This window comes from Aedes aegypti, chromosome 2 (genome assembly GCF_002204515.2).
Source record: "Aedes aegypti strain LVP_AGWG chromosome 2, AaegL5.0 Primary Assembly, whole genome shotgun sequence".
NCBI classification, from domain to species: Eukaryota; Metazoa; Arthropoda; class Insecta; order Diptera; family Culicidae; genus Aedes; species Aedes aegypti.
In genome coordinates, this window is record NC_035108.1 from 197,085,210 (window position 1) to 197,098,268 (window position 13,059).

Here is a 13,059-nt window from a genome sequence, read left to right on the forward strand (position 1 = left end):
AGCTGCAACAAGCTGTGTTTGCGTGTGTGGCATGGCGTGCAAAGGAAGGCACGTGTCAAGCGAATAGAAATATTAGATTTAGAACGCTAGGGGCGCTGTTACATCCATACATTGAATGTGATGGAGTTGAATCAATCACAGTAGCCTTGATGTTCCCCAGACACGATCCACTGGTACTCAAAGTGTCAACCTGATTGTTTTGTTTTCTCTCGTGTGTTTATCATACGAGATGACCAATTCAAGTTAAACCTGATTTAAATTTAAATTAAATTAATTTAAATTTGCAAAACTGGTCACTCATTTGAGGCCAGATCCTACGCCGAAGATCCGGTTGGAGGATTCCTTCCCGAAGCTGGTCTCTTGAACTAGTAGAAGCATTAACCTAAGAATGCTAATGTCGCTGCTGTTCGTGTTACCAACATCTAGTTTGCCACGAACTGACAGCGTGAGTACCGGGCCTCAAAGTGTCAGATTAATTTTTAGAACCAAAACAACATCATGGTATAGAACAAACAATGAAAAACCATAATTTAAGGTAATAAAAATTGAAATCAGTTTGGTGACAACCACGTCATTAGCGTTCTACTACTAATATTTCTATTGTTCCAACGTACAGAAAGGAGCCATTGCATAAAAATCAAACTAGACAATAGGTGCCTTAAATATTGCGGACAAGCAGTGCATTTACAATCAAACAGTGATAAATCGTGAATTTAATAAACCACCTGTGGAACGACACGCCTAGTCGAAAATTTCGTCTGTATGTGGAGTTCAAACTGTGGAGTTGCAAGGTTCACCCAATTGTTGTGCAAAAACGCAACGTGCGTGCGATGGTACTGTGGCAAAGTTTGTTTGTTGATTTACAAAGAAGGTTACTATGGTTATATTGGAGAAAATTTGACACTTTGAGTACCATTTCCAAATCTTGTATACTAGATGTTGGTCACATGATTAGCAGCGACAATAGCGGTCTAATTTCTTATACGTCTATTCCTAGGACAGGACGCGACAGCTCAACTAAGACTGCCCCGTTGTTTTTCAGTCGATAGCCTTGACGATACTAAATCCAGTGTTACCAGTATCCTTTTAAAGCAAATATTGTGAACAAATTTAAATATCAAGGCTCATAATTTGATTGTATCTTGCACAGTTCATTCATTTGGTACAATAGTGGGTGTTATATTTAAAAAAAGAGGTCAAAATTCAAAACTGAGAATATTTTAGGGAGAATTGACATAATTTCCATTATATTGGTTACAATTAGGTATTTTTTTATTCATTTTTGCATTGTAGGAGCACATGCTTTAAACTTAACATCGAATATAAATGGATTTGATACAAAAATATTTCATGAACATTTTCCAAGCTTTTGATAAAAACTCTAATTTATGAACTAGCAACATGGTCGAGTTAGCAACAAAGTGCCCTGTTACAATCAAACTCACCGATGTGAAAGTAGGCATTTGTCAAAACGACCAATGAGAAATGGTCTTTTTTGACAGGCAATTGGTTTCGTTTTTGTACGTTGACCTGTCACGTCTTATCTTAGGTCTGTTCTGCCGATACCGGTTGTGCCTAATGGAGAACAACATCAATCCTCACATAAGTTTTTTTTTTTTTTGTTTTCATATTCGAGAAATTTATAGTGATATGCCTCTTTCCATAAAAAAACATTTTTTTTTAGTTTCTGTATCATTCCAAACATTACATTCATTTCTTATATCTAGGTGTGCTGTGTTAGACAACACTATCATCCTAATTTGGTAAAACAAATTTAAGATTTTATTAACATTTTACATTTCATTTGCCGTAGCAGTTCAGATTGTTTACAGGTGATTTGATTTCACCTGCTTACCTAACTTAACCTAAATATATAACACATTAATCGGGACAATAGAAGATTGTAACGATTTTTGCCTGAAATTATTATTTATTTCATTTAACATTTGTTCCTATATTTCAACATTGGATATTCTATGTAACTCATTTGTACTATACCAGGGAGGAAGCTTCAGAATAATTTTCAAAATTTGGTTATGAATTCTCCGCAAAGCTTTCTTTCTGGTATTACAACAGCTAGTCCATATTGGTACAGCATACAACATAGCTGGTCTGAAAATTTGTTTGAATATCAAAAGCTTGTTCTTAAGACAAAGTTTTGATTTTCTATTAATAAGAGGATAAAGACATTTTACAAATTTGTTACATTTGGCTTGAATACCCTCAATGTGATTTTTGAAAGTTAAATTCTTATCTAGCATGAGCCCTAGATACTTTACTTCATCTGACCAATTTATTGGAACCCCTCTCATCGTGACAACATGTCTACTTGAAGGTTTAAAATAAAGTGCTTTTGGTTTATTTGGGAATATTATTAGTTGAGTTTTGGAAGCATTAAGAGAAATCTTCCATTTTTGAAAGTATGAAGAAAAAATATGGTCTGGGGGTGTTTTTCATGGGGTGGAGTAAGAAGCCTCGTGAAAATCGACGGAATAATCACGGCAGATTTCTACATCAACATCTTGCGGGAAAATCTGAAAGTATCGCTGATCCAGACGGGCCTTGAAGAGAAATTCATATTTCTCTAGAACAACGACCCGAAGCATACTGCCAAGAAGACCAAGTCTTTCTTCCGGTCTTGTCGGATTGAACCGCTGGAATGGCCTCCACAAAGCCCAGACCTCAACCCCATCGAGAATTTGTGAGCGATTCTCGATGCCAGGGTTGACAAAACTGATGTTATCAACAAAAATAATTATTTTGAAGCCTTGGATCGCGCCTGGGAAGAACTAGATCCACAACACCTACAAAACCTGGTGAAAAGCATGCCGAAGCGCCTTCAGCAAGTCCTTAAGGCCAAAGGAGGAAACTAGTTAATGCTTTTTATTTTTCTTAAATCATCTTTTCTGGGGCCAAGAAGGAAGTGGGCACTTTTTTTTGTCACTATATTTTTTTCAATACAAATTGATTTTCTTTTCCTTTGAGAATTTTTTTTAACTAATTTTCGTAAGTGCACTTTTAAAAGAATATCAAAAATATTTGAACCAAATCAATGAGAGAAATTTGAAAATTGGTAAGGTGGGCACTTTATTTTGCCTATCAGTGTAACAATGTATGTTGGAAAATTAAAGTTTAATAGGATAGGCTTCAGATTTCTAGGAACGAATCAAATTTGTTTCACGTAAAAGTTGATGAGTGGTCGAATGTCCATGGCGGAAGCCGAACTTTTCATTGGCAAAAATTGAATTTTCGTTGATGTGGGCCATCATTCTGTTCAAAATGACCTTTTCAAAAAGTTTACTGATGGAGGAAAGCAAACTGATTGGACAATAGCCGGAAGCTTCTGCAGGATTTTTGTCTGGTTTTAAAATTGGTAAAACCTTCCATTTGTCAGGAAAATATGCTAATTGAAAACATTTGTTAAATATATCAACTAAGAATGATAAGCTACTTTCTGGAAGTTTCTTGATGAGGATTTAGAAAATTCCATCATCGCCAGGAGCATTCATATTTTTCATTTTTTTAATAATAGTTCTCACTTCTTCCAAATCAGTCTCCCAGGCATTTTCGAAAACGTTCTCTTGATTGAGAATATTTTCAAAGTCCTCAGTAATTTGATTTGCAATTGGACTAGTAAGTCCTAAATTGAAATTGTGCGCGCTTTCAAACTACATAGCAAGTTTTTGAGCTTTGTCGCAATTAGTTAGTAATAATTTGTTTTCCTCTTTCAATGCCGGTATTGGCTACTGAGGTTTTTTCAAAATTTTAGATAATTTCCAAAAGGGCTTAGAGCCAGGGTCCGGTTGAGAAATCTTATTTTCAAAATTTTTGTTTCTTAATTGTGCAAAACGTTTCTAAATCCAGCCATATCATTTTCATAGCAGGATCACGAGTGCGCTGAATTTAAATTATTATGTTCTACAGTACCGTGTGGGACCGAAAACCGTACACTTGATTAAATTTTCATTATTTTAATATAAAAATGAACACATTTCTTTTTCTTTTTCTTGGCATTAACGTCCTCACTGGGACAGAGCCTGCCTCTCAGCTTAGTGTTCTTATGAGCACTTCCACAGTTATTAACTGAGAGCTTTCTTTGCCAAAGTTGCCATTTTCGCATTCATATATCGTGTGGCAGATACGATTATACTCTATGCCCAGGGAAGTCAAGGAAATTTCCATCACGAAAAGATCTTGGACCGACCGGGAATCGCCAGAAAGAAGAAGAAGACTTTACACGACTCGATCAAAATATCAACACTCGAAAAGAAAGACCTGACAAAGTATGATGACAATTGACTATGACTATACAGAAACAAAAGCTAAAATTCCGAAGCTGTCGGGAACTATTCAGTATATTTTGCCACAAATACTCAACAAAATTGGCTCCGTAATGCCTTATATATCCTATGAAAAATATGTTGATTGTGGAAAAATTAGAGCATTTAATTGTGGACCTCGCACATCCTATTTGTTAACTGAGACCGGTAGAGGAGTCCTTCGTTGGCGTGTGATGTCTGAATATGGTTTTCTGGTGAAACTCAACTGGCATAGGGTAAAAGCACCGGTTATGGCCAGCCTAAGAGAAAATGTCAATAAAAACTGAATGGGAAGCCGTATTGATACTGCAAATATGTCAAATGCAAGCTTTCAATCCATATTATATGTGTAAAATATCAAAACTGAGCCAAAAACATTTTTTCGCTTTGAAAATCCCGTTGGTCAATATAGGCCAACGGAACCAGTTTCGGCCAGAGATTTAACTTCGGTTCCTAAATTGGCCAATTGCATTGATTTCTCATGAGAGTGGCCAAATTAGGAGTGCCCTGGCCAAATTAGGTATATGGGAGTTAAAATTATAAGGAAAATTAATTGTTTTTCTCATGTTTTGAATCAATTTGGACAAGTAAATGAATGTAACTCTATCATATGAATCTGATCTACTGCACACAAAAGGTTTCATGCTGATTGGCTATGTAAAACGGTGTATAATCCACTATGGCTACAACTGGCGTATGGCCAAAACCGGTGCTTTTACCCTGTACGTGATTAGTTTAAGCTCAAGTGTTCGGATTTCAGACAAAATGGACCATGGAAGTGAATGATGACAAGTCGATAATTCTCTCAATATCACCTAAATAAGTTTCACAATATTTATAAAATTTAGAAAATTTAATGGAAAAACTAAATATTTTGCTCAACCTTTTTTATTTTATTACACATTTTAACATCATTTGCATAAACGATAAATTGACTTCTTAAAAAAATGGATAATGACTTTATAAAACATCATTGATTCCATTTACAATCAACTCCCGTTGGCCTTATCCATTATTTCAATTTAAAATAATTGTATATGTATGCCAAACGCAATCTTCTTCTGGTTGATTTAAACTCCAACAATCTTTTCCAAGCCTCCCAAATGCAGGACGGTAATATTTTCGATCAAAAGTTTAAATTAGCTATCCAATCCTCTTGCCTGTTCCACAGCAACTCCGCCCCATTCCCACACAATCACTACTTATTCATCTAATCCTCTTTCCAAACTTCTGTATTCCAGTTCGAAGACCAACTTTTAACGCGGCAGGAGATCATTTTTCAGATTTCTTCTGCCGCCTTGTGCTCCTTGCGGCATATAAAAAGTTTGGCCCCCGAGATTGCATTTCATCACTGCTTGCTTGGTGCTCACATCGTAATAATTCCCACTTGGCTCCCATTTCCACTGCTTGTTTGTGGTTTGTTTGAAAATGCAGTGCATCAAGAGCCTAGTCGAATCTCTCTATTGAAAGCTACATATATTGCAGAGAGCTAACGAGAAAGAGCGTTGCTATGAAACCTAGAACCTGAGAACGACTAATACTATTAAAAAGTTCCAACTTGCTAAAAAGGATTGATGGCACTGTTTTACAGATTTATGGCTCATCTATGGTGAGGACTATTGATCAAATTTAGATTACCTAAATTTGACCAATAGTGCTCACTAAAAAGTTTCAATTGCAATAAAATCGGAGTTTGATTTGAAATAAAATCAAAGTTAAATTGTGTGTAATACTACGTGCAAAACAAAAAAGTAAACGATGATTTCTGTTTGAAATTTGATTCGATTAATGTATTTCAATATAATTTATGATAGATATGTCAAATGGCTTCACCATTATGTAATAAGACAAAAATAATTTTTAATTTGTTATTTTTTGTCAAATTAATGGAAACAGCATAGAGAAATAGTTATTTATGCAACAAGTTGCAAAATGATGATATTTTTCAGTACGAGTTGTACATTTATCCAACGAGGCTCGCCGAGTTGGATAAATACAACGAGTGTTGAAAAAATCGAGTTTTGCAACGAGTTGCATACAACGTTTTATGCTATTACGAATAATGCCGTTTAAGATCATTTCCAAAAGTACAAACAAACATTTCAACAGAATCCACGTGGGCATACATCCATGTGTAGTATCATTTCAGTATTTTTCAATCACGTAGGCTGCGACATAGTATCTACGTATGTCACAAATTTTCCAGTTCACATCATACAGACCCATATTCCCTATTGAACGACAGAACATGTAAGACCATAGAGTAGCGGGTTCCGCTGCCAGCGCTAGAATGCTGGACGATCCGTGCCTAATCCAGTATAGGAAGATGCAGTTCGCTGAAAATGGATTTTCTCGGTATCCATGGATGATACCATGCTTCGGAAGTAGGGCGCATTAGAACGCATCCGGGTGCTAATCGAATGCACCACTTCGATGTTATCTCGCATAGATTGTGAGAAATATCCAACACCGGCGTGCAACCGATTCCAATTTTTTTTATCGCGCCAACAATATCACCAGTCTTTCATCTGGATCACACATCAGATATAGAATCAGATGCTATGGCAGAATAGAGTAGGATATTTGGCTAACGCCTCCCAAACAGAACTGAAAAGTGCTACTTTTCAGCACCGAAACCAGTGCTGAAAAGTAGCACTTTTCAGCATTGTTTTTTTTTTTTTGGTAGGAAAAGCAGGTCATTATGTTGTGCATCTTATCAATGAAAAGTTGATTAATTTGCAACGAAATCGCAAAAAATCGTTTTTTTGCAATTTCTCATCGTAATAGGCCGTTTCTCCTCATACCAATCAGTCATGGAACGGCCTACTTTCCTGCACTGAAGTATGCAATGCCGTTATAGTCATTACGCAACTATTTTCAGTCGCGTAATGGTTCATTACGCAACGCTTTTTTTATAACACAACTGTTTTGAGTTGCATGATAAATTATTACACAACATTTTTTTCAGAAATTGTAAAATAATAGTGAATGCATTCCGATATGGTTTCTGGTACCCTCAAGTGGTCTTCTAAGAAATTGCAAAAAATGTTGTACGCAACTCGTTGCAGAATTTGATTTTTTCAGCACTCGTCGTAGTTTTTCAATTCGGCAAGCCTCGTTGGATAAATGTACGACTCGTGCTGTAAAAATCATCATTCTGAAACTGGTTGCGTAAACTACTATTGTTAAAGTGGTCAATCAATTTGATAGTCAGGGAAGCAAGAAACCCAGTTTATGCAATATTTTTGCGATCTTTCTGGCACTTGTCCCAAGTTTTCTAGTCCTCAAACAGTTTGAAAGAAAAAACAGAAATAAAAGTTTTTACCGAAAAAAGCGCATTGCTAAATTATTCCATACATAATCATGAGATGGGGTTCTCCCCCTACATCTCTCCTACTGTCGGGTCTTTACTTAAAGCAGTGCACAATCAGACACAAACGCAAATTGCGTTTTGACCGGTACGGTGTCACTTCCAGCTATTTCTGTACCATTTCGGGTCGAGGGATTGGATTTACTATTTTTTAACTTGTGTTAAGCTTGAAGCCAATTCTGTCTTTAAGGTATGTTAGATCAACACTGAGCAATTTTTTTTGTTTTGTTTCAGATGACATAACTCTACCAACCTCGCCAATTCCATTCCAAGGTGGAAGCCTTTCAGCGATTGCAGAAAAGCTCGTATCAGCTGATTTTTGAGTATTGTGGTTATCATTTGTTTATTTTAACATTAGGATGAGGTAAGAATGACACTTGATGGTGTATAAAATTTTATAATTAGTTTGTCATAAATTCCAAATATGGCTTGCATTGCAAAGAGTAATTTTTGAAATTGTCCTGATTAACATTTCCCAAACATCGTTTTTTGGCAACGCCTTGCATTTTTTACAATTCCTTTGGAATACCCCAGGACTACTTTTGCTTCGAGATCAACATAGCGGTTAGAGAATTTGTGAAGGAATATTTAGCAAAATAGCTGAAAGGCAGGTGTGAATTATTAAAATACTCAAAAAGAAATAAAGAATAGTAATCTTCGTCAAAACATATCTTTAGAAATAGTTTTATCCATTATAGACAAAATCTACATTCTGGGATTGAACGATTGTGCAATTCCAGGGTGGAACTTTTAAAGGCTTTCTGGACAGATTCTGGGGAGTCCAGAAGATAAGGATGGAATTCTTATAGATTTCAAGCATAATTCCTAAAAAATATTCTGATGAAGGAGAAACAACAAAATGTTGAAGCAGTTAGAAACAAAAGATGGACAACAAAAGATAAATGATTATTAATAATCTTTTCTCTAGAGGAAAAAAAGTAAAAATTATTAAACCATCTCTAATTTATAAAAAAAAATCTCCGGAAGCTTCCTCAGAATACTCTTATAAATTACCCTAGATATCTATCAGAATTCTGTCCTTGACTTCTGGGCTCCCCAGAATTCTCGAAAAAATCCTCTAAGAATTCCACTCTGGAATTGCACAAACCAACTACAACAGAAAAAAACGTGAATTGTAGAAGTTTCGAAAAATTGCATAATTCTTATACTTACGGCTAAAAATCCATAAGGTATTCCTTAACAAATTTGCAAATTAATGCAACCATTTCCTTCAAAATTTACATCCAGTTAAAACTTACGTAACGAATTATACCATAAGACATCTTTGGCAATGTTTTAAAAAAATACCGTCAATATTTTCGCGTTCAACTTTTACAGTTCTACTACAGTAAAAAAAAAATCCAAACAGTTTTTTGGGATTTCTGCAAGAAGGTAAAAATTTGTATCTACATCAATCTGGACGCCATAGCATCATGAAACTTCGGAGTTCATGATAAACATTTCCTAAGGTTTTAAGAACAAATATAGACAGTACAATTTCCATCCCTTTTAACGCAAATGATTGTCTTTCGGAAAAGGCGAAGAAAGAAAACAACAATGTTTGTAAAAAATCCTGAAAACTACTTACGCTTTTCTGTGAGGTATATATGTATTCAGGAATTTCTTCAAAAAAATATCCGAAATTCTACAGTTAATCTGAATTTTCCGACAGGTGAATATGGCATATTAGTAAATATACGTTTTGCTAGAAATCTATCTATCTATCTATCTATATAAATAAAAATGGAATGGTGTTTGTATGTCACGAAATGGCTTACAAACGGGACAACGTATTTGAATGATTCTTTCTCCGTTTTGTTCGTCACGAGTTCCGACGTTGTTGTGTGCATAAAAATCTCAGGATATTCAACGGGAATGTCGGAAAAACGAGCGTGAACTATAGTATGGGGCAAACCAAAGCGTTAATCAACAGCCTACTTGATGGCAAGACGAAGTTTGCCGAAACCACTAGTCTAATATAAATTGAATATGGATATGGAGTGATTCGTAGAGTATTTTGCAAAAAAATCACTAAAAAAAATATCGAGGTATTCCTGGAGCCGCTTTTGAACCAAAAATAGAGAGTGGATGGATTTCTAGAACCTGAAAGAATGACATTTCTTTGAAACTACCCAGAGGAATCGCTAATCTTATTTAGAGAAAAAAAATCTTGAAAATATTTGGATGAATCTATGGTGAAGGCATCTTAGGACAAACAATGATATAATTGTCTGAAGAAATGCTTGAACAAATTGCTAAGGAAAATTTTGAGTAATTTAGCGGAAGAATTTTTGAAGGAACAGTTGGATGTATTCTGCAATCAACATTACAAATTACACTTTTCAATTTTTCTTAGGAAGTTTTTTTTTTCAATTTTAAAGTATTATGTTCGAGAGAGTTTTGAAGGAATGAAGGGAGCAACATTAAATAGATATTTAGAGAAATCTAAAGATTTCTTTGTAAAAAAAAATGCAGATGAGTCTACGGAAAACTTCTCTGAGAAATAACTCAGAACATTTTCACTACTTAATACTTTTCAATTGCTTAAACAAGTCTTGTGGAATGTTAGAACAACACCTGGAAAAATCATTTAATGCTTTTTAATTTTTTTTTTTTTTGAAAATTTTGCTAAAGGATGCTGCAGAGAATCTTTAGCAAGAACCTTGAAAGAAAAGTTGGAAAAACTGTTGTTGAACTCTCTAAAAAAAAATGTGTAAAAAAAGTCTTGCTAAGTGATCTTGAATTTCAATGAGACTCCTAGAATTTCTTGTAATATATCTGGAGAAATCCTCAGTATTTGCAGAAAATCCTAAAAACTACTGGCAAAATTTAGAGTCAACTAGATCGATCAATGATACTCCTTGACTTATTAAGGAACTTTGCCGAAGACGCTATATTTTTAGATGATCAGGCTCCAGAGGTATTCGAAAATCAAAAGTGTTATGCTCAGTAGCGCTGCCTGGTGGCAAAATTTTGAATCGTTTTGAATCAGGAATTTCATGTTGAACAGTGGCGCGGGAAGTGGGTAGGACAGGTAGGACACACAAACATACCCGGGTAGGACCGGCAAAGGATTGTCCTACCTATGATTCAACACGAAGTAACATAATTTCTACAAAATGTGTCAGTCGTAGATGTTCTTGTATAAATTGCCATCAGCATTTTTGGAAGTATTTCTTGATGAATTACTGGGTTGCAGGGAGAAATATCAAACAATTCATAAAGAATCGTTAGAACAATTTATGGATTAACCCAAGATCGGTAGCATCGTGTACTGAGTATACGCATCTTAAACAAAGCTCGGTTGTTATGGACCGATGCACGAGTTCACTAATTTGACGATTGAGCGGTGCCGAATTCACTCGTTTCCATGGCACGTAAATAACACTGCATCACTCAAACGTCAACGAGTGAACACATCCATTGGTCCATAGCTGATGATGCTCTTGATTTCTCAAGGCATTCTGGAAAAAGCTGTTGACGATCTGTTGAGCAATTTATATAGAACTCCCAAAGTACACTTCATAGAAATTCTCTGCATTTCTGCAAGATATTCCTTGATGAATTCTTAGAAAATGATAGGATTATATTTCCCATGATTCATTAAAAATAGAGGACTTTTACATCTATTCTTCTTTCTGGGTTTCATCCCAAATATGAGAAATCCTACTTCTCATCTGTTCTTAAACGCACCTCGACAGTTATTAATCGAGAGTTTATTTACATTACGAAAAGATCCTGGACCGATCTGGTATCGAATCCAGACACCTTCAGCATGGCTATGCTTTGTAGCCGCCGACTATTACCACTCTGCTAAGGATGGCCCCGAAAATATCTAAGATTCTCATTATCAATAAGGTTTTGAATAGCACATTGAAATTCATTGTTTCAGAGCAACAAAGTTATAGTTGTGAAACTTGAGAACATTCATCCATTAAAATCATGTAGCAAATAAAATCTTTTCAAATTAATTGAATCCCCTTAAAAAACGGATTTTTGTAATTCTAAACAAAACTATACATGATGTACAAATTTGCAAACTACAATGAACTCAAACGATGTGTATTCGATAACATCTGTACTAAGATTTTGAAAGACAGAGTTTAGATTAACAGTTGTAAAATTATAAATTTTGTCTTATTTGAAAAAAACTGAACGTTTAGCTAATCGAAGTCTATTAAACGCATTGAAAGCATGAATGTCGGTGAGCAGATGCAACCAATTGTTTTGGAATGAAATTGCTAAACATCCATGAAATTATTAACACTGGCTAGTGAAACCTTTTTTTCTCCAAAATTGTACGTGTTACGACAAATCTGAGGACAGATTTCAAAGGGCCAAAATCTATGGATCCATTGCAAATGGTCTAGTGCGAGACAAAAAACTGATTTTGTTTCCTAGTGTTATTGATGCATAGCTAGAAATAACTGGTTCGAAAAATAATCATTCTTAGAAGAAGTGTAGTTGATAGAAACGTACGTTTAGAATTAGATCTATTGTGGAGAACATAATCAAGAATTACTGAGGTGTAAAATCGAAACGAAGAACAATGATTCCATTAGAAGGCAATGAGAAATTTCGACAATAATTTCAACATCAAAACAATTTTGCCTACGTACCTAATCATTGTAATGTATGCAGTAAACCCCGTCTGTTTGGTTATATTTCCATATCAATCGTAATCCGAACGTCAATAAATTTCAGAATGCATCTAAATGATGCATACCGATCTGCAACAGTACCGAACCCTTTCTATTCACTGAGGATATCCAATCAGATACATGGTCTCACATACAGACACGAGCGCACACAAACACTCGCTACCAATATGTGGTACGGACACGAAATGAAGGTACCATGTGGTTTTCTCAAAAGCAAGTGACCCACATGTATTTGATACGAACGTGCACATGTTCTCCAGCAGGCAAAAACTGTTTTGCCGTCCTGTCCGATTGCAGCCATGCATCAGGTTCTATCAAATGTGCATTAAATTTCTATCTGATGAATTTCAAAACAAAAGTGACATATTGTCACAAACAAGAATTGGTAGTTCGTTACACAGCTGCGGCAGTCCCAGTTTATCCTGCCCAAATCACTCCGGGCCAGTAATGTAAATTTCGCGGCAAAAGTCCTAAAAACTTGTTTTATGAAATGAATCATGTAACTTAAATTTTTCAATATTGAAAACATATGTGATTTTATAATATTAAGGTAAAGATGAATCGAAGCCAAACCTCAAATTTTGAAGAGCACGAATCTGGAGAACCAAACATCCATTTAAACTGAAAACTTAATCGATTGATCATTAGCTGGTTGTTAAAAAAAGCAATCAAAAATTTTGAAAAATTATTGTATTGATTTGTGCGTTTG

The 13,059-nt window shown here is 35.2% G+C and overlaps 2 protein-coding genes across 3 annotated transcripts in view; one reads left to right on the top strand and one right to left on the bottom strand.

The window, feature by feature from the left end:
* The window catches only part of LOC5578848, a 245,337-nt gene extending 236,982 nt beyond the window's left edge, over positions 1-8,355 (top strand). Inside the window, exon 10 of the transcript XR_002500246.1 lies at positions 7,924-8,355. The gene's annotated coding sequence lies outside the window, so the exon portion shown is untranslated. The remainder of the gene's footprint in view (positions 1-7,923) is intronic.
* Positions 1-13,059, bottom strand: part of LOC5575494 (glucose transporter type 1) — an 816,694-nt gene that overhangs the window by 622,851 nt on the left and 180,784 nt on the right. The gene's annotated exons all lie outside the window — the stretch shown is intronic.